The sequence below is a fragment of the Chelonia mydas genome, chromosome 1 (genome assembly GCF_015237465.2).
Source record: "Chelonia mydas isolate rCheMyd1 chromosome 1, rCheMyd1.pri.v2, whole genome shotgun sequence".
NCBI classification, from domain to species: domain Eukaryota; kingdom Metazoa; phylum Chordata; order Testudines; family Cheloniidae; genus Chelonia; species Chelonia mydas.
The window spans coordinates 106,771,437-106,790,013 of NC_057849.1; the positions used below are offsets into that span (position 1 = coordinate 106,771,437).

The window sequence follows — 18,577 nt, forward strand, 5'->3', positions numbered from 1 at the left end:
ACCCTGCTGGCTGCTTGCCAAGATGTCTTCAGGGCTCACCACTTAACACAGCTCTCAGTGAGTTCAGCTGTTAGTTAGGGAGCCTCACTGCTGGTGCACACTGGACAGTCTCTTGCATCAGAGACACTGTCCCAAAGCAGGTCTAATACTTAAATCTAGGTATCAGTGATTTCAGCTCTGCAGTATGTAACAAGACTCTCAGTTGAATCTAAATTAGCTGTTATTACACACTGGAGACAGAAAGGATCAAACAGTGCCTGGCACCCTTAGGCATAGCCCACACCACCAGCCACAAGTGCCTCTTCCCATCCTTTCTCAACATATTGAGCTTTGGAACCCATGTCCCTGCCTAGCAAGTAATGTTTAGTTGAGGGTGAGTCCCTCAATTGGGAAATGCCAAGTACAGTTCTGCTGCCCTTGATTCACACCACAAGGTTAAAAACCCTTTATTACTCCTGCCCCAATAACAAGGAGACTGGGGATCCCACACCAGCCAAAAGTGACATTTTGGCCAAGCAATCCCATCATGCTGAGCACCTAGGCAGGTGCACATGCAAACGAGATCAGCTCCTGAACTCTTCTTCCACAGCTCATCTCTAGATGTCAGGGGACAGCTCATTCAGACTCTGCTTATACTGATTTGCACCAACTGGAAAAAGAGCAGTTTAACAACACACTGAGCAGGTACAAGTTGATGGTGGAATGTGCTTTTGGCCAACTGAAAGCAAGATGGTGCTGCTCACTGATTTGTCTGGACTTTAGTGTGTTTAACATCATACATGTGATCATGGCATGTTGTATGCTTCATGTTATATGGGAGGATAAGGGCAAATACTTTGCAATGGATTTTATTGCCAACAATGATGATCTGGAGTCTGCTTCCAGGCAGCCACCAAATATACCCCTTGCTGGCACAGGGTCTGTTACGGAAAAGGCCACAAGGGATGCCTTGTGCACTGATATTCTTGAACTGCATGGGGAATATACTGGAGCTGATTGATGCTGCTGCCTTGAAATCACATGTAATGCTTCTGCATGCATTAAAGAAATAAAGATTCCTTTCTCTTTACTTTTATTGAAATTGATTCATGCTAAAAATGTGGGCAAACCCACTGCCCTAATGTGGTTCAAACATGCAAACATAAGACATAACAAAAACTTGTCACTAATAAGAAAACTAAACATTAGTTTATCTGTTCTCTTTCCCCTGAATTGGAACAGGTGTAGAGTGCACAGATCTGATGATGGTCTGAGGTTCCATGGCTCATTGATTGGTTCCTTCAGGCATTCGGTTCATAGGCTGTAGGACACGGCAACCCTGAAGTAGAGTCATGGTGCTTATGCACACTATGGATTTGCCCTCATGGCTCATGAGCCCAAATAATGTCCTCTGAAATGCCATATCTCACTCCTTCATCTCATGATCATGCATGAGATGCTAGCCTGCAGCTTCTCCTCCATCTCCTTGTCCTCCTTTCTTCAGTTCTCCTCAGACTTCTTGTGCTTTTCCAGTCACCTGGAGGAGTCCTTATGCATCTCCATGCATCTCTGATCCTCTGTTGCTTTGACCTCAAATTCTGAAGGCTTTCACTGACACTAAATGATCTCTTAGGTGCCCTTCCTTCCCTCAGTGAGTCTGATACTGTTGTACTTAGTCCTGACAGAGAAATGGAGAAAAGTTTGTGAGTGCCCTTGAATCCCTCATTGTGCACAGCCACAAATAAAATATGTCAGAATCTATATCCAGAGAATGCCTTTCTCTTTGCTGAGTCTCTTGGCCACCAAATTTTCCCAGGGAAAGAGATGATGAGTAAGGCTGAGATTTCATCATAGAATTTTTTAGTAAAAGTCATGGACAGGTCATGGGCAATAAAGAAAAATTCACAGAAGCCCTTGACCTGTCCCTGACTTACTAAAAATATCTGTGACAAAATGAGGAGCTCTGGAGTCCCTACACTGCCTGCGGCGGCTGCGCAGCTGTGAGGGCCCTGGCTCAGAGCTCTAGGAGCCCCCACCACCCATGAGGGCTCGGAACTGTGGGTGTCCCCCCCCCCCGCCTGTGATGGCTCGGAGCTCCGGGTGGGTCTCCACTGCCCGCAACGTCTGGGAGCTCCTCGGCTCAGAGCCCCCTGCTGATCGCAGCAGCATTGAGCTGTGGGGTCCCCGTGCCACCCACAGCAGCTCGGAGCTCTCAGGGGCCCTGCGACCTGTGGCAGCCAGGCGCTGTTGGGTATCCCCACTGCCCAGAGTGTCTCAGCGCTCTGGGGGTACCTTGCAACTCCTGGCTGCCGCAGGCGTGGGGGGACCCTGCTGCTCCCAGCCACCACGGGCTGAAGTCACGGAGGTCTCTGGAAGTCATGGATTCTGTGATTTCTGTGACCTCCATGACAAAATCATAGACTTAATGATGAGTTAATTTACCTTCCAACTCTCCCAAAAATTTCTTTTTGAGAAAAGCGGGGAGGGGTGCAGGTCCTGGGAGACAGAGCAGAAATGGTGATTATACTAAACCCTTTTCAGGCTGCTGCCACCTTACAAGATGTCATGCTGCTTCAGATACGAGAATGAAAGAAGGACATTATTCTAGACCTCAGGGAGATCTTCTGTGTATGCAATGGAAATCTTTCTGTGTCTTGTGACAGATGAACTGATAAGTGCCTGGACAGGGATTGCAAGTTAAAGCAGGGGCAGATGGAGGCTTCCCTTACCAATGAATCTCACAGACTGTCTGGAATTTTTATTAGGTGAATAATTCTATTTTATTACTCTCTCCAGAAGTGGACCAAGTAAGATCAGCAAGAAGCCAGATTCTGCACTAGTGAGAGGGCGACTTCGCAAGCAGGGGTATTGGATAGAAGTGCCTTTAAGGATTGTGTTACAACAACAAATTACATTTTATCCGAGATAAGGCCACAAATATTCAACTTTTGCATTAATGTTTTTCCATTAAAAAAAGCTACTGCGTTCAGCCCCTGTAAGCTGCTGCTCCCCCCACCCCCACTTGTCTGCCATTTGAAGCATCGTGGTAGAAAGAGGGAGGAGGAGATGGGATGGTACACAAGTATAATGGCACAGCAACTGTCCATAAATGAAGCAACAGCTAGGAATAGACTAAAACCTGTCCAATATTTCATAATATCCTTCATAATAATTGTAATGCTGGCAGACCAGATGCCAGCTAATGCCAAGGTCCCCATGCCTCAATTGAATATTGACAAATGCATAGCTGGAATCAGTCTGGCTCACCTTTGTGTTAGTATTGTTAAAATAGGTATTAGAATGATCAGAATGTGTTTAGTGTTTAAACTTCAATGATTGTGAGTTGCTGCATGTATTAATCTCACTTATAACATCTGTATTCCATATTGTAGGAATCATAAGAAGTCACTATTATTTTTAGGTCCTAAATTTAACTTTCCTAAGGTTTCTGCCGTCTTTCACAACAGACTAGTGCAGAAGAGAATTGTTTCGAAAGGGAACAGCTTCTGTGGCTGGTGTTGTAGCCCACATATAAACGTCTTTGAACCACGCAGCTAGAAAGTGTTGTTCTGGGGTCAATTGGCCACTAATGATAAAGTATTCTCAAAAGGTAATCTGCAAAATTTAAGACAAGTGCCAGGTCGCCTACTCCTCTTCCTTTGTGAGGTGTTGGTTCCCACGTCTTTACTATAACCAAACCTGCTTCGGGTCTATGAGGCCCCCAAATAATCTTATGTCTTCCCATACATATCCTCAATATGACCCACCCTACTCCAAATGCTTTGTCAGAATATATAGGGAAAAATTCTCGCTCCAAGAATGAAAGCGGTTCCTGGGGATGGGAAGAAATATAGCTGCTTTGAGACCGTACTCTGGCTAATCTTGATCTCATGCATAGCAAGGCCCCTGCTCTGGGCTCACAATTCTTTAAACTGTCCCTGGATCAGCCCCTCAAAATAAACTATTGAGAACGGGTAAGATTTCTGAATGGAGTTAGCGGTTCCTTTTCTCACCACTCCCATTCTCTGGGGCAGATTTTTACGTTAAAGGGCCATTTTTACTTCCTTCTATAATAAAGTTACCTTAGATGAACTTAATAATACAAGTTTTGCTTATACTGCCAGAAGCTGTTTACACAGACTGAATTAACACTTCATAATAAGCCAGCCACCTCTGAATTTCTCAAACAATGGACACTTGATTTGAATTTATGTCCTTAACTTTCATATCTTTCCACATGCCAATGCAGAACCTTCTCGTTTACATTTAAAAAGCTGAGCTAAGAAAAATCATCCTTCAATGTATTTTTGCTTCCTTTAAATTAAATTATTAGCCAATGTGCATTTGCAGAATTGGGGAATGGGGGTCCATCAGAACTAGGGCACAGAGCCTTCCAAACACCTTCTGCTAGAACTGTGTGATGATGCGGCTTCCCGGGATATGTCAGCAACCAGTCACTGGAATAAACCGTTGGACTAGGGTAGCATCGGAGCAGATTCATTGGCCTCCAAAACCTTCAGTAAAAAGAAGTCTGTAAAGCAGGCAAAGGAAACTTAAAAGGAGAAAATAGGGAATAAACTAATCAAAAAGATTATTTTTTCCTAAGAAACACGGTACACGTAATAACCTAGGGTTACGCCATGAATTCTCTGTAACCAGAGTCACATTATGGGCCAAATTCAACATGATGGAACACAGCTGTACATGTCGTGAGGACCTTACTCCACCAGAAATATCCTTTTAGATATTGTGACAGACCCAGACCACTGGGATACAGGAGTCTGGTAGAAGGCAAATATATTGGCCACTGGATGAACAGTTTTCTGTTCCCTGAGTGACCAGAGCAGGAGCTGCCCTAGAACAATCAGGAGTCTGCCAGAACCAATTAAGACAGGCAAGCTAATCAAGACACCTGGAGCCAATTAGGAACTTTCTATATTCAATTATGGCAGGCAGGTTAATCAGGACACCTGGTTTAAAAAGGACCTCCCATCAGTTAGTAGGGGGTTGCGCCGGGAGTGAGAAGGCGTGCTGCTGGAGGAGTGAAGAGTTCAAGCATGATCAAGCTTCAGGAGGAAGATCCTGCAGTGAGGATAAAGAAGGTGCTGTGGGGAAGGCAATGGGGAAGTAGCCCAGGGAGTTGTAGCTATCACGCAGCTGATACAAGGAACATTGTGGACAGCTGCTATCCACAGGGCCCTGGGCTGGAACCCGGTGTAGAGGGTGGGCCTGGGTTCCCCCCCACCCCCCAACTCCTGATCGGACACAGGAGGAGTTGACCTGGTCTGTGAGAAACACCAGAAGGGAAGGTCTAAATTGGAAAGGGATCTGCCCTGTCCCTGACCCACTAGGTGGGACACAGAGACTGGGGGGATTGTTCTCCGTTTCCTCCATGCTGGCCAGTGATGAGGTTAGCTGAGTGGATGCCGGTTTGAGCCACTAGCAAGAGTGGCCAAACTGAGGGCTGCCGTGAATCTCTGAGGCAAGCAAATCCGCCAATAAGCGCAGGACCCACTGAGGCAGAGGAGGAACTTTGTCACAATATGCATGCAAGTTCTAACATTTTTATTTGTTTTTCATTGTCTTTTTTAATCCTTAAGGAGCCACTTCTGGGACCAAAGCAACACCCTGTCGTTCTATAGCTTCATGATGAGGCAATTTTAAAAAAAAAAACTGCTCGTCACTCAGGCTTCACATAAAAGACTATGTCATCATACTAATGAGCCAGTCACAAATAGTAATAAACTATCAACATATGCTATTTGCTGAAGCATCCAATGCAATATATGCTAGACAAAAAGATGTAAGGTGGATGAAGCTGACTTGTTGATTCCAGAAGTATTCTCAATGGTCCTCGCTCACTCTACCTCTCTGTTTTTGCCCACATGCACCTCAGTGTAATAAGTACAGCAGCGTTGCTAGTTCTGGGGATCTTCCTCTAACACTCCTGCTTCCCATTATCCCACCTCATTCAAAAATCCTGTCCTTGATCTTTATACCTATAATGCCTCCCTTACACAAGCGAACTACTCATTATGCAAATGACTTACCAGAAGATGACTCTTCATTTACATGATAATGTCATTCTGGGAAAGGTGTTACCTGGAACCTTTAGCAATACAAAAGGACAGAACATTGAAATGTATTCATGAAAGTTTGTTTATTCAGAATTACTCTGTAGAAAACCTGGGGCTAAATTAACTAATTGGCCATTAGATTCTTGGCTACACTAGAAAGTTGTAGTGCTCTAACTATACCATTATAGTTAAAATGGCACAATCCCTCTAGGGTAGATGCAGTTATATTGGTATAAAGCAGAAGTCCCCAAACTGTGGGGCATGCCCCTCTAGGGGTGTGTGGTGAAAGGTTTGGAGGGGCCCAGGTGGGGCCCAGGTCAACCCCCACGGGGGGTGTAAAGGGAGCACCACCCAGCTGCCAACCTTGTGCCTGGGGGGGGGGGGCCCTGGCGCCCAGCCTCAGCCTCGGCCCCCAGCCTCGGCCCTTGGCTGGGGCTCCACTCCCGGCCCTGCCCACCCCCAGCTGTGGCCCCAGCCTTGGCCCCCTTACCCCTGTCCCCATCCCCCTCCAGAATTACGACCCCGCTCTCAGCCCCGGCTCGGGGGGGAGGGAGAGGGGGAGAAGGGTAGGGCAGCAGACAGGGGTAGTGGGGATGTGAGTGTGATCCTGAAAAGTTTGGGGACCACTGGTATAAAGGTGTATCATAGGTTATACCCAGTGCTGAGTTGCCAGAAGCTCAAGAACTGGTTCCTTCACTTGCTCCGGCTCTTCGGCGGCACTTTGGCAGCACGTCCTTCAGTCCCTCCGGGTCTTCGGCGGCAATGAAGGACCCGCCGCTGAAGTGCCGCCGAAGGCTCGGAGTGCCGCCAGGTCAGTAAAAATTCACATGGGAGCCTCCCCAGCCGAGAGCTCAGGTGGGACAGACAGGATGGTCCGGTGGGCCCCATCCTTTCCGTCTCACCTGAGCTTCCCCACCCCTTTAACAACCGGTTCTAAACCGGCTTCAAAATTTAACAACCGGTTCGTGTGAACCGGTGTGAACCGGCTCCAGCTCACCACTGGTAATACCTCTAGGGCACCCCATTGGGGTGAGGGTAAACACCTCCAGGTCTGGATTAACCAATGTGCATGTTGTGCATTTGCACAGGGCCCCCATCTCAGGGGGGAGGGAGGGGTAAACTGAGTGGTGATGTGTCGCAGTGCCACTTGCTCAAATTTGGCACGGCCATGATGGAGGGGCCAAACCTAGGCAGTGTGGGCTGTGTGAGAGCAGAGAGAGCAGAGCTGGGAGGCCAGGATCAGGAGGAGCCACCCTACCCTGGGACAGGAGCACTGAGCCAAGGGGATGCTGGTGAGTGGCCAGGAAGGGCCTCAAAGCAGGGGATGAGGGCTGGAGATGAGTCATTGGCGGGCTATGGGGTGAGTGGGGAGTGTTGCAGGGTGAGGAGTTAGGGAAGGGGTGGCCAACCTGAGCCTGAGAGAGAGCCAGAATTTACCAATGTACATTGCCAAAGAGTCATAGTAATATGTAATGATTATATATGTGTGTGTGTGTATAATATGCCCACACATAATCATTATATAAGTTGATAATGTATATATGTATAGCTGCATCTTCTTTTGAACTAGCTTGAAGTTGTGACATTGAGGGAAAGTGTGTCAGCTCTCCGTCAAGCATTTGTCTGTGAAACAACTGCAGTTTGTTCATGAATGCAAATACACCTTGCACTAGATCAGACAGCAACTGGAATTCTCCTTGTAAGTCCATGTTAGTTTATCCAAATGCAACAGTATGTCTGCAAGAAATGCCAAGTCTAGAACCCATCCAGGTTCTGTAAGCTCAGGGTGTATTCTGTGCTTCTCCTCATAAACAATTTTACTCGTTCCAGGAGCTCAAAAAAAACAGGAAATAACTTTACCTCTTGAGAGCCATCAAAGTGTACAGTGAAATGGCAAATTGGCAGGGGAGTTGTCTTCATCCAGTTCTTCAATTAGATTTTGAAATTGTCTGTGATTGAGTGCATGTGAGAGAATGAATTTCACAATGTGAAAAACAGGTTTCATGACGTGATGAAATTTGAGATTTTTAGATACCAGTTGCTCCTGATGAATAATGCAGTGAAATGTCCAAAATTCGGGAAAGCTCTTGTCAGACTTACAAAGCCCTACTAATCCATTTGCAAATCCCCTCCTGGACAGAGCCCCGTCCATTGCAATGGCAGTGAGCTTCTGTAAAGGCAAGTGGTTTTTTGTAACTACCAACATCAGTGCCGCCTTTAAATCTTGTCCACAAGTTCTGTCCTTTAGTGACACAATATCGAGGAGTTCTTCCCTTACAACACAGTCGTCAGACACAGTGCAGACAAATACTGATAATAAGGTTTATCCTGTGCATGGCACGACTCATCCAAAGCGATGCTCAGATACTCACACTGCTGAAGTTGCAAGTGCAGTTGCGATTCAATGTCACAGTTCAGGTTGGAGATTCTGATAGGGCTGCCGGTTGGTGCTGAGCATCCACCATTTTCCCCCCAAAGTTGGCTCCTAGCAGGAGCCGTATTATCTTCTGAAGAGCCGCATGCAGCTCCGGAGCCACAGGTTGGCCGCCCCTGGGTTAGGGGCAAGTGGAGGATGTTGGGGGAGATGGGGTGAGTTGTGGGGGTAATGAAGGATGTCAGGGACAGTGGGGTGAGTTGTGGGGGCTGCGTGGGGAATTTTCTGGGGACACTGGAGTTGGGATGTTGGGAGCTGAGGATGGTGGGGTTGAGATGCGTGGGATGTATATCAGGGCTGTTGGTATGTGCGGAGGCTGTCAGGATTAGCAGGGCTGGGAGAGGGTGTTGGACGGGCATTTGGAGGGCTGTGTATGGAGAGGGGTGGGGTGGGAGAGGCATTCAGAGGTCTGTGTGGGCTGATGTACGGGTGGGTTACGAGTGGTATTTGGGAGTCTGTGTGTGGGGTGGGAAGAGAGCAGCATTCAGGGGTCTGTGTGTGGGGTGGGGTATGTTTGGAGCAGGAGCACTTTGCTATCTAGTTTATCGAAGGTGGGGGCCCCAATTACTATAGTGCACAGGGCCCCATAATTTTTTAATCTGACCCTAGGAACCTCTCTCATCCCAGACATCCTTCCTTGTATGTAGACATCACTGTAGTGCCAGTTTGGAGTCCAGGATGTGTTCCTCCTGCAGTAAGTCCTAGAAACACAGCTCCCTCTCTTCTGAGCATAACAGCAGTCCAAAACAAAAAAGGCAAACAAAAAATAATCCTGCAGGCCACAAGACAATCCGGGCTCACCCCACTGTTCCCTGCAAGGCAAAAGATAAATCTCTATGAAGGGGATCTGGGTTCCTAGAAACTCTGTGTGTCTGAGGGGCCCAGGCTGAACACCTTGGGCTCCAAAAGGGAAAACAGAGTAAAGAAGGTCCCACTATCCTCTCCACACAGTCCAGGTGGCTGAGGCCCTTCAGCAGCTTTCCTGGTAGGCAGTCCTAGCTCCGTGGGGCTAGGGAGCTAGAGCTCTAAGTCTAGCTGGGTACGTCTACACAGCAACTAAACACCTGCGGCTGGCCCTTGCTAGCTGACTCAGGCTCAGGCTGCGGGGCTGTTTCATTGCAGTGTAGACTCCTGGGCTCAGGCTCAGGCTGGGGCCCGGGCTCTAGGACCCTGTGAGGTGGGAGGGCTCAGAGCCTGAGCCCAGAAGTCTACATAGCAATGAAACAGGCCCGCAGCCCGAGCCCCATGAGCAGGGCCAGGTTTACAATGGCGCCAGTGGCTCCATGGAGCTGGGTCCATGCTCAGAAGGGGCCCTGGCCTGCTCCGCTTGCACTACGCCCCGAGACCCCACTGGCTCCTCCCACCCACCACTTGCTCCTGTTGGCCTGCCCGCCGACCGACCGAGAGCTCCTCTCTGCCCCCGGCCCCACCCCCTGCTTCTCTCTGCCCCCTGGCCGGACCCCTGTGCACCTCCAGCTGTGGGCAGTCTCTGCTTCCCACCACCTGTGGGGCCCTGCCTGTCTCCTCGGAGCTGAGCTGCTTGGGACTGGTGCAGAAGCCTGGCCAGTCTCAGCCAGCTGTGAGGAGGGACAGTGCGGGGGGGCTTGGCTGGTGTGTCTTGAGGGAGCCCAGCAGGGGCAGGCCCTGGCCTGGTTGATCGCGCCACTCCCGAGGGGCCGGAGCGATTCCCAGCCCTGGCTGTGCTGCCGGCTCATCCAGCAGACAGTCGCCTCCCAGCAGGGTTGGTGAGTGTGGCCAGGAGGCAGGGCGTGGAGGAGTGGTGGGCTGTGAAGGGGTGGGGAAGAGCTGTGTGTGTTGGGGCACTCGGGAGTGCGGGTTCTGTGCGGGGGGGGTGGAGCTGTGGGCAGGGGTGGTGTGCAGGGCGCTGTGCATTTGTGTGTAGGGATCTGTGGGGGGCTCGGCATAGGGAGTCGGGGGGATGTTGGGCGGGGGGGCTGTGTGGCGCAGCATGGGCCCACCCCCGGAGGGGAAGGGGCATGCTGGCAGCACAGGGCCGGGTGGGCCACTCTGCGTCTGGCAGCTGCCGGTTTGTAAATAGTGCCCTTACGCTGGGCGGAGCAGGGCTGCCCCTGCCATGCCATGACCTATTGCCCCTGGCTGGCCCCTCGCTCTGGGGACTGACCTCCACATGCCATGCTACACTGCCTCCATGGAGGCCCACAAATATATTTGGCGTCAGGCCCACAAAAGATTAATACGGCCCTGTCCATGAGCCCAAGCTGGCTGGCGTGGGCCAGCCGTGGGTTTTTCTTTGCTGTGTAGACATACCCTTGCACACTTTAAAAGATGGATTCTGGATGAGTCCATCTCAAAACAGGACAAATAGTAAACTTGATTTAAGACTACGAATGAGTTAAAAAAGCCAAACTGGATTAAAAAGAGGAAGAGAAGAGAGAGATTTATGTTATACTTCATGACAGAGAATATATCCATATGTATATATTTGTGCAATTACTACCCAACAGAGATAACAAATCAACAACCCAGGAGACTGAAATCTTAAATCTCTCCGTAAAAGATATGCCACAGGCAGCAGCACGTGTTTCTCCCATGCTCACTAATCAAAGTGCCTCAATCCCGTATCGGAGGCACCATTCTTGTGGGGAAGAATGTAGTTCTGTCTTCACGCTCATTCATCCCTTAGCCCTTCTGGTGCAATGCATTACTGGTGTAAACTGAATTACTTCTGTGGACGTAAACCAAGGATGACCCCTGGTTTCTAATACCAACATTCATAGTAGAACAATTGTTACTAATTAAGTTCATCTTGTCTGAGTATGACATATGTTGCTAGCAGAGAGACAAGGTGGATGAGGTAATATCTTTTATTGGACCATCGTCTGTTGTGAGAGAGACAAGCTTTTGAGCCACACAGAGCTCTTCTTCAGGTCTGGGAAAAGTACACCCAGCATCACAGCAAAATAGAACATGAAACAGATTGTTTATCATAAGTAGTTAGAACATATTGTAAGGGACTATTCAAAGTAGCAGTTTTAATCCTGATACTGATTTGATTTAACAATTTAACATATTCTCATTAGTAAATGAGATATAATATCAGTACACAGTTCAACTGTCAACAGTGCAGGCAATCCTTGTGAAAAACAACCAGAAAGGGCACAACTCTGCTCTCAGTTACACTGTTCAAAATATACAAATTATTAAACAGAACGGCTGTGAAATCTCATAAAGACTAAACTGACATTATTCCCTGGCCAATGAACTTACGCTAAGTATATCTTCTGTAGAAATACACTCCTTGATCTGGTAGCAATATATTCCTAGTCAAAATCCTTAGTACTACATACGTTAGTAATTAACATTTGGATTGTCTACATCTTTTTTCATCACTTTTCCTTGCTTTGTTTTCAGTAATAATGTTATGAAGATGTCTGTATTGGTAATCTGAAATTATTTAACAGTAAACGCATTCTTTGATTGCAAATCAGGCTACTGAGCATAGGCAGAGTAGTTTAACCAGACAAAGAGAAAGGGGCTTTCTTTGATCTCAGTAGAAAAACTCCCTGTGATCAATCAGGTAGACAGTGGTTTGAGAAAGATAAAGTGTTTGATTGAAGTCAGTGGCTGTAGGATAAGGCCCAAAGAACCTTAGCCTTTACCTGGCTCCTTTTAAGTGGGCCCAATTCAAAGTGAGTGAATATCCAGTTTGATCTTAAACTGCCTTAATGTCAAAAACACATATTGAGATTCCAGCTTCAGTAAAGGGATTATGTTATGTTATAGCAAAATTGATGGCTGGGACCAAGTTAATAACTGAACAAATTAATTAGATCCTGGGTGAGATCATTTAAAATATGACCAATGTTTGAGCTAGTGTGTATGTTTATTTGGCAAATCTGATAAAATACTTTAGCAGCAGGAAGGATTAAATTTTGTTATGCTGAAGGGTATTAATAGCTGCCAACAAGTAGGCCTTTGATCTGCAGACCTTGTAAAAGCTAATAGGTGTGCTAACCATCCTTCTTTCAGGCTAAATGGAAGAAGCATTAAGCCCCTTTATGAAGAGAGATAGCTTACTCCTTGGGGCACTCTGCGCCAAAAAATTAAAAATTCTGCGCAAAATATTTTAAAATTCTGCTAAATTGTGCAAATTTTATTTGTCAAAATAGCAGTACATAATCATGCCAGTTTCAATTATTTTGGTAATTTATTTCAAAATACCTGTCAGCAACTATGTCTGTAACAATACAGACAAACACAAGAATTCCCCCAGGAGTAGAGAGTTAAAGAAACCCCTATGACAACCAATTCCTGTTTCTCTGCCCCCTTCGGTCCCCACAGAGCCCAGCTGAGGAGCCAGACACCCACAGCCCCTCCCCTCAAGAGCCTACCTGTGGGCCCTCTCAGCCAATACACCCAACCCTCCTCCTCCCCAGAGCTTAACCATGGGGGCCCCCAGCCCAGATACCTGCATCCCCTCTCCTCCCCTGCCCCGAGCCCAGCTGCAGGGCCCCCCTTACCCAGACACCCGTCCTCTTCTCCCCTGGAGCCCAGGGATCCAGAGGGAAAAACTTCCTGATGCTCAGTTCCAGGCTTACACAGAGTTTCCTGATGGCAGGTTGCAGAGTGGCAGCAGTGTTAGTCTGTATCAGCAAAAACAATGAGGAGTCTTTGTGGCACCTTAGAGACTAGCAAATTTATTTGGGCATAAGCTTTCGTGGGCTAGATCGCACTTCATCAGATGCATGGAGTGGAATGTGCTGAACCGCTTCCTAGCAACTAAAAAAGATGCAGTGTGCCCGATTATGATAGTTTGGCCAGAAAAATTTATAAGACTAATTTATGACCTTTGAAATGGACATAGAGTTTATGCTCTCCTTATTTGGGGAAGGATGGCCTTGTGGCTTAAGCATATGACTACAAATCAGAAGATCTGGGTTCACTTCCTAGCTCTCCCTCAGAATTCCTAAAGGACTTTGGGCAAGCTACAGAACCTTTTGAAAATTCTGGCCATAATCTCATTGTCCCTTAGTTTCTCCATGTATATAAAATGGCGATAATAATATTTCCCAATTTCACAGTCAATTTGTGAAAATGGATTCATACATGTTTTTAAAAAGCATTGATTTCCACCAATGGAAATGACTATATAAGTGGAAGTTTATTTATATTTATTAATTATTCTTACTATTATTATACTGATTGGACCAGATCCTCATGTAGGCCCTGATCCTACAAACATTAGGGTGAATCTACAGTGCAGCTGGAAGTGTGCTTCTAGCATGGGTAAACAGACACATTAAAACCAGCAGTGCAGTCAGGGGTAGCATCAGCAGCAGCTTGGGCTGACTGCCTGAGTACAAACTCACCTGGACCCCCTTGGTACCTACTTAAGTGTCTAGCCTGAGCCACTGTCCATTCTACCCCCCAGCTGCACTGCTATTTTTAGAACTTTAGCTCGAGCAGGGCTAGTGTGTATCTGCCTACCTGAGCTGAGAAGCACCCTCCAAGCTACAATGTAGACGTACCCATTATCTCCTCATGGTAATAATGTTAAATAGGTGCATGTTTGCAGGATCCGGGCCCTAATGTAAATTGTGTCAATGAATCTACACCAATTTATGCCACTAGAGGATCTGCCCCATCGTTTTGAGTGTCTCTGTCTTAATTGAATTTAAAGTTTTTGGGGTGTTTTGTTGTTGTTTTTCAAGGCAGGGGCCATATTTTCCCTATATGTGTGTACAGTACGTAGAACAGTGAGGCTCTGATCACTGATACGCTATCAAAATACAAATAAATAATAAAATCTAGTCATTGACCCTACTATAAAGCTGCCTTCTATGACTCAACAGTATGAGTACCAACCTCAGGGCAGACTGTGAAGAACCAGGGCACAAATCCCAAATTGGTTGTGAATTCTATACGTAGATTTTGCCAACAAATTATCAAGTGTAATCTCATCAGCCACTATAACAGCCTAAACATGAAGTCTATTGACATCTCAATCTGGGACAGTTACTCAGATTTGTCACCTAAAAAGAAGGGCTCAGGTGTAGGAATCTCCTTCACATCCTCTGCAGTGAAGACGCAAGCAAAGAATTCATTTAGCTTCTTCGCAATGGCCTTGTCTTCCTTGAGTGCTCCTTTAGCACCTTGACAGGTTTCAGAGTAGCAGCCATGTTAGTCTGTATTTGCAAAAAGAAAAGGAGTACTAGTGGCACCTTAGAGACTAACCAATTTATTTGAGCATCTTGGTCATCCAGTGGTCCCACTTACTGTTTGGCAGGCTTCCTACTTCTGATGTACTTAAAAAACTTTTTGCTGTCAGTTTTTGGGTCTTTTTCTATTTACTCTTCATATTCCTTTTTGGCCTGCCTAATTCTGCTCTTAAACTTGGCTTGCCAGAGTTTATGCTGGTTTCTATTTTCCTCAGTAGGATTTGACTTCCAATTTTTAAAGGATGCCTTTTTGCTTCTAACAGCCTCTCTGTTGTTTAGACTTGGTGGCATTTTGTTTTGGTCCTCTTACTATTTTTTTAAAATTTGGGATATACATTTAATTTGAGTTTCTATTGTGGTGTTTTTAAAAAGTTTGCAGGCATTTCATTCTTGTGACTGTTCCTTTTAATTTCCATTTCACTAATTTCCTCATTTTTGTGTAGTTCCCTTTTTCTAAAGTTAAATGCTACTGTGGTGGGCTTCTTTGGTATTTGCCCTCCAGCCCAGAGATGTTAAATTTATTTATATTATGGTCGCTATTACCTAGCTAATGGTTCAACTATATTCATCTCTTTGACCAGATCCTGTGCTCCATTTTGGATTAAATCAAGAATTGCCTCTCCCCTTGTGGTTGCATGACTAGCTGCTCCAAGAAGCAGTCATTTATGGTGTCTGGAAACTTTATCTCTGCATCCCGTCCTGAGGTGACATGTACCCAGTCAATATGGGGATAGTTGAAATCCCCCATTATTATTAAGTCTCCTAGTTTTATAGCCTCTCTAATCACCCTGAGCATTTTACAGTCACCATCATCATTCTAGTCAGGTGGTTGGTAGTATATTCCATGTGTTATACTCTTATTATTCCAGCATGAAATTTCTATCCATAGAGATTCTATGGGACAGTTTGAGTCATTTATGATTTTTACTGGATTTGTCTCTATGCTTTTCTTTACATCTGAAGAAGTGAGTTTTTACCCACAAAAGCTTATGCCCAAATAAATCTGTTAGTCTTTAAGGTGCCACCGGTCTCCTTTTTGTTTTTGTGGTTACAGACTAACACAGCTACTCCCTGATACTTGACAACCTACTTTGTCATTCCTATATATTTTGTACCCTGGTATTAACATGTCATTATTCCACCAAGTTTGTGTGATCCCAATTATATCAATATCCTCATTTAATACCAGGCACTCAAGTTCACCCATTTTAGTATTTAGCCTTCTAGCATTTGTATACAAGCACCTGTAAAATTTATCACTTTTTAGTTGTCTGCCTTCATGTGATGTAATAGAATGGGACTCTTTTTCATTTGACTGTTTCTGTTCAGTTCCTAACTGTACTTTATCAACTTCTATTCTCTCCTCTTTACTAGATAAAGAGAGAGAGAGAGATCCCCGTTAATATATCCTCCCTTATAAGGTGCTTCTGTCTGAACTGTGTGCTCCTCTGTTCCTGTCGGCTCTCCCCCAGCCCTGGTTTAAAAACTGCTCTACAACCTTTTTAATTTTACATGCCAGCAATCTAGTTCCCTTTTGGTTTATGTAGCGCGCATCCCTCCTGTCTAGGCTCTTCCTTTCCCAAATGGTTCCCCAGTTCCTAATATACCTAAAATCCTCCTACTCACGCCATTCATGCATTGTGACCCTGCAGTTCTCCCTGTCTAACTGGCCCTATGTGGGAACTGGAAACATTTCAGACAATGCTATCATGGAAGTCCTGAACTTCAATCTCTTACCTAGCAGCCTATCTTTGGCCTCTAGGACCTCTCTCCTATCTTTCTCGGTCATTGGTACCTACACGTACAACAAAACCATCAGCTCCTCCCCAGTACTGCACATAATCCTGTCTAGATGTCTTGAGAGGACCGCAACCTTTGCATCCGGCAAGCAATTCACCATGAGGTTGTCCCAGTCATCACAAAGCCAGCTATCTATATTTCTAATGATCAAATCCCCCATTACTTTTATCTCCCTCTTCCTAATAACTGGGATTCCCTCCCGCAGAGAGAGATCCTTAGTATGAGTGGATAATACCATGACATCCAGCTGAAAGGAGGGTCCCAGCTATGTGACTGTTTTGTTCCATTCCAGTTTGAGATTCTCATTCCCCAAGACTTTCATCCTCCTCAACAGCACAGAGGCTGTCAGAGTGGGGGGTGGGACCGCTCTACTCTGTCTGAGAAAGTCTCATCTTCGTACCTTTCTCTCTCGCTTAGCTCCTTCAGTTCAGCTATTCTGGACTCAAGAACCCATACTCAGTCCCTAAGGCCATCAGCTCCTTGCACTGAATGCACACATATGCCACCTGCCCACAAGGCACGTAATCATACATGCTGCATTCAGTGCAATAAACTGGATTGCTGTAGGACTTCTGCCTGCAGTTTTTTTTTACTCCTGCACCATTTTGGGGGTTGTTTTGTTTTGTTGAGGTGGGGGGGGGGGAAGGTGTTTATTAGCCTAAGTCAGGGGTTCCCAAACTTGGTTCTTGGCTTGTTCAGGGTAAGCCCCTGGCGGGCCACAAGACGCTTTGTTTACCTGAGTGTCCGCAGGTACGGCCACTCACAGCTCCCAGTGGCCGCAGTTCGCCGTTCCCAGACATTTAGAGAATGTAGCTGGCTCCCTCTCTAAACTTCCTCGCAAAACACTCAGTTTCCTGCTCCTGTTCACTAGCTCCTCTGGTCACTTAGGAGCTGGCTTTTTAAACCCTTGTTCTTCCTGAATAGCCCTGCCCCTGGTTAATAGTTAATGGATCCTAAAGGGATTAGGGATCAAGGCCTTGTTAAGAAGCTCTCAGCCTTGCCTAGCAGGCCACTAAACTCAGTCCCCTGTAAACAGACTACGTTATATACTATAGTCCAGCAGCAAACACACAACAAACAAACAGACAACACACTCACCCCAAGGGTCATGTAGCCGCTCCTCTTTCATCTGGAGAACTCCCTTGCAAAACTCCCCTGTTTGCTACTCCTGTTTCTGTAATTAACAGTTTCCCATCTTGTCATCTATCACTTTTATATTTAGCACAAAATACTTCTTTGGTGCAGCTGCCAGTATCCTGCGTACTAAGAGCAGGAGATGTCTTGATGGGAGTCAACAGACATTCATTTTCTTCTTCCTCACCCCACAGTGGACAAATGATCATGAGAAACAATATTATAAGGTGGCTCTGTACATGATGCCAGGTTCCAGACATGTTTACTCTGGAGTTGGAATTTTGTAATTCCACAACATAATATTCCATTCCTTGGGTCAAATTCCCTGGAATAGCTAAAGCTCATTAGCAACTGGACTTCTTTTGGGCTGCCATGCAATCTGTACATCAGCTCAGGAAAAAGGAGGTTACTCATGCTAAATGAGTACAGAGGAAATTTGCCCAAACTGGTATTTTTTTTACATTCATAGCAAACACGAAGAACCTATATTAAGGAAGTGCAACTAAAAATAATTAAATTAATACTTGACAGTGACCCTAAATTTTAAAAAATGACTGGAGAAAATATCATTTGTCTTGTCCCTACCAGAATATGAATTGACCAAACCATTAAAACCGTACTGACTTCTCCCTGTTGTTAGACCAGGCGTTTATATTAGTTGATATCAAAAGCATTCTTGGTAGAACTGTGCATGAATCCAGGACAGAAATTAAAACTGTCCCAAGCCTTAATGTCTCAGATGTCTTATGAGCCAAATCCAACCTCACCGGCTCTCCTTGGCTTGCCTCCTCTTTTGATTTGTTACCTGGGTTTCATATGTGAAATACGGCTAAGGATGACCATAATCGTGGCATTTCCATTCACCCTGGCCATGTTCAGGAGTTAATAGAAGTACTTCAATAATCCCATTTTAATGATCTGCCAAGAGATATAAATAACAGTTTATAGATGAC

The 18,577-nt window shown here is 45.9% G+C and overlaps 1 long non-coding RNA gene across 2 annotated transcripts; it reads right to left on the bottom strand.

The window, feature by feature from the left end:
• Window positions 1-1,070: 1,070 nt before the first annotated feature.
• LOC122463767 lies at window positions 1,071-18,306 on the bottom strand. Of its 2 annotated transcripts, none has more exons than XR_006287395.1 (5): window positions 17,227-18,306; window positions 12,993-13,115; window positions 9,104-9,302; window positions 6,030-6,088; window positions 1,071-1,657 (listed from the first exon to the last, which is right to left on the bottom strand). It is a non-coding gene; the product is annotated as an uncharacterized LOC122463767 (long non-coding RNA). The 2 variants fall into 2 exon arrangements; XR_006287396.1 differs by having other exon boundaries at window positions 9,095-9,302.
• Between the last annotated feature and the right edge of the window lie 271 nt (window positions 18,307-18,577).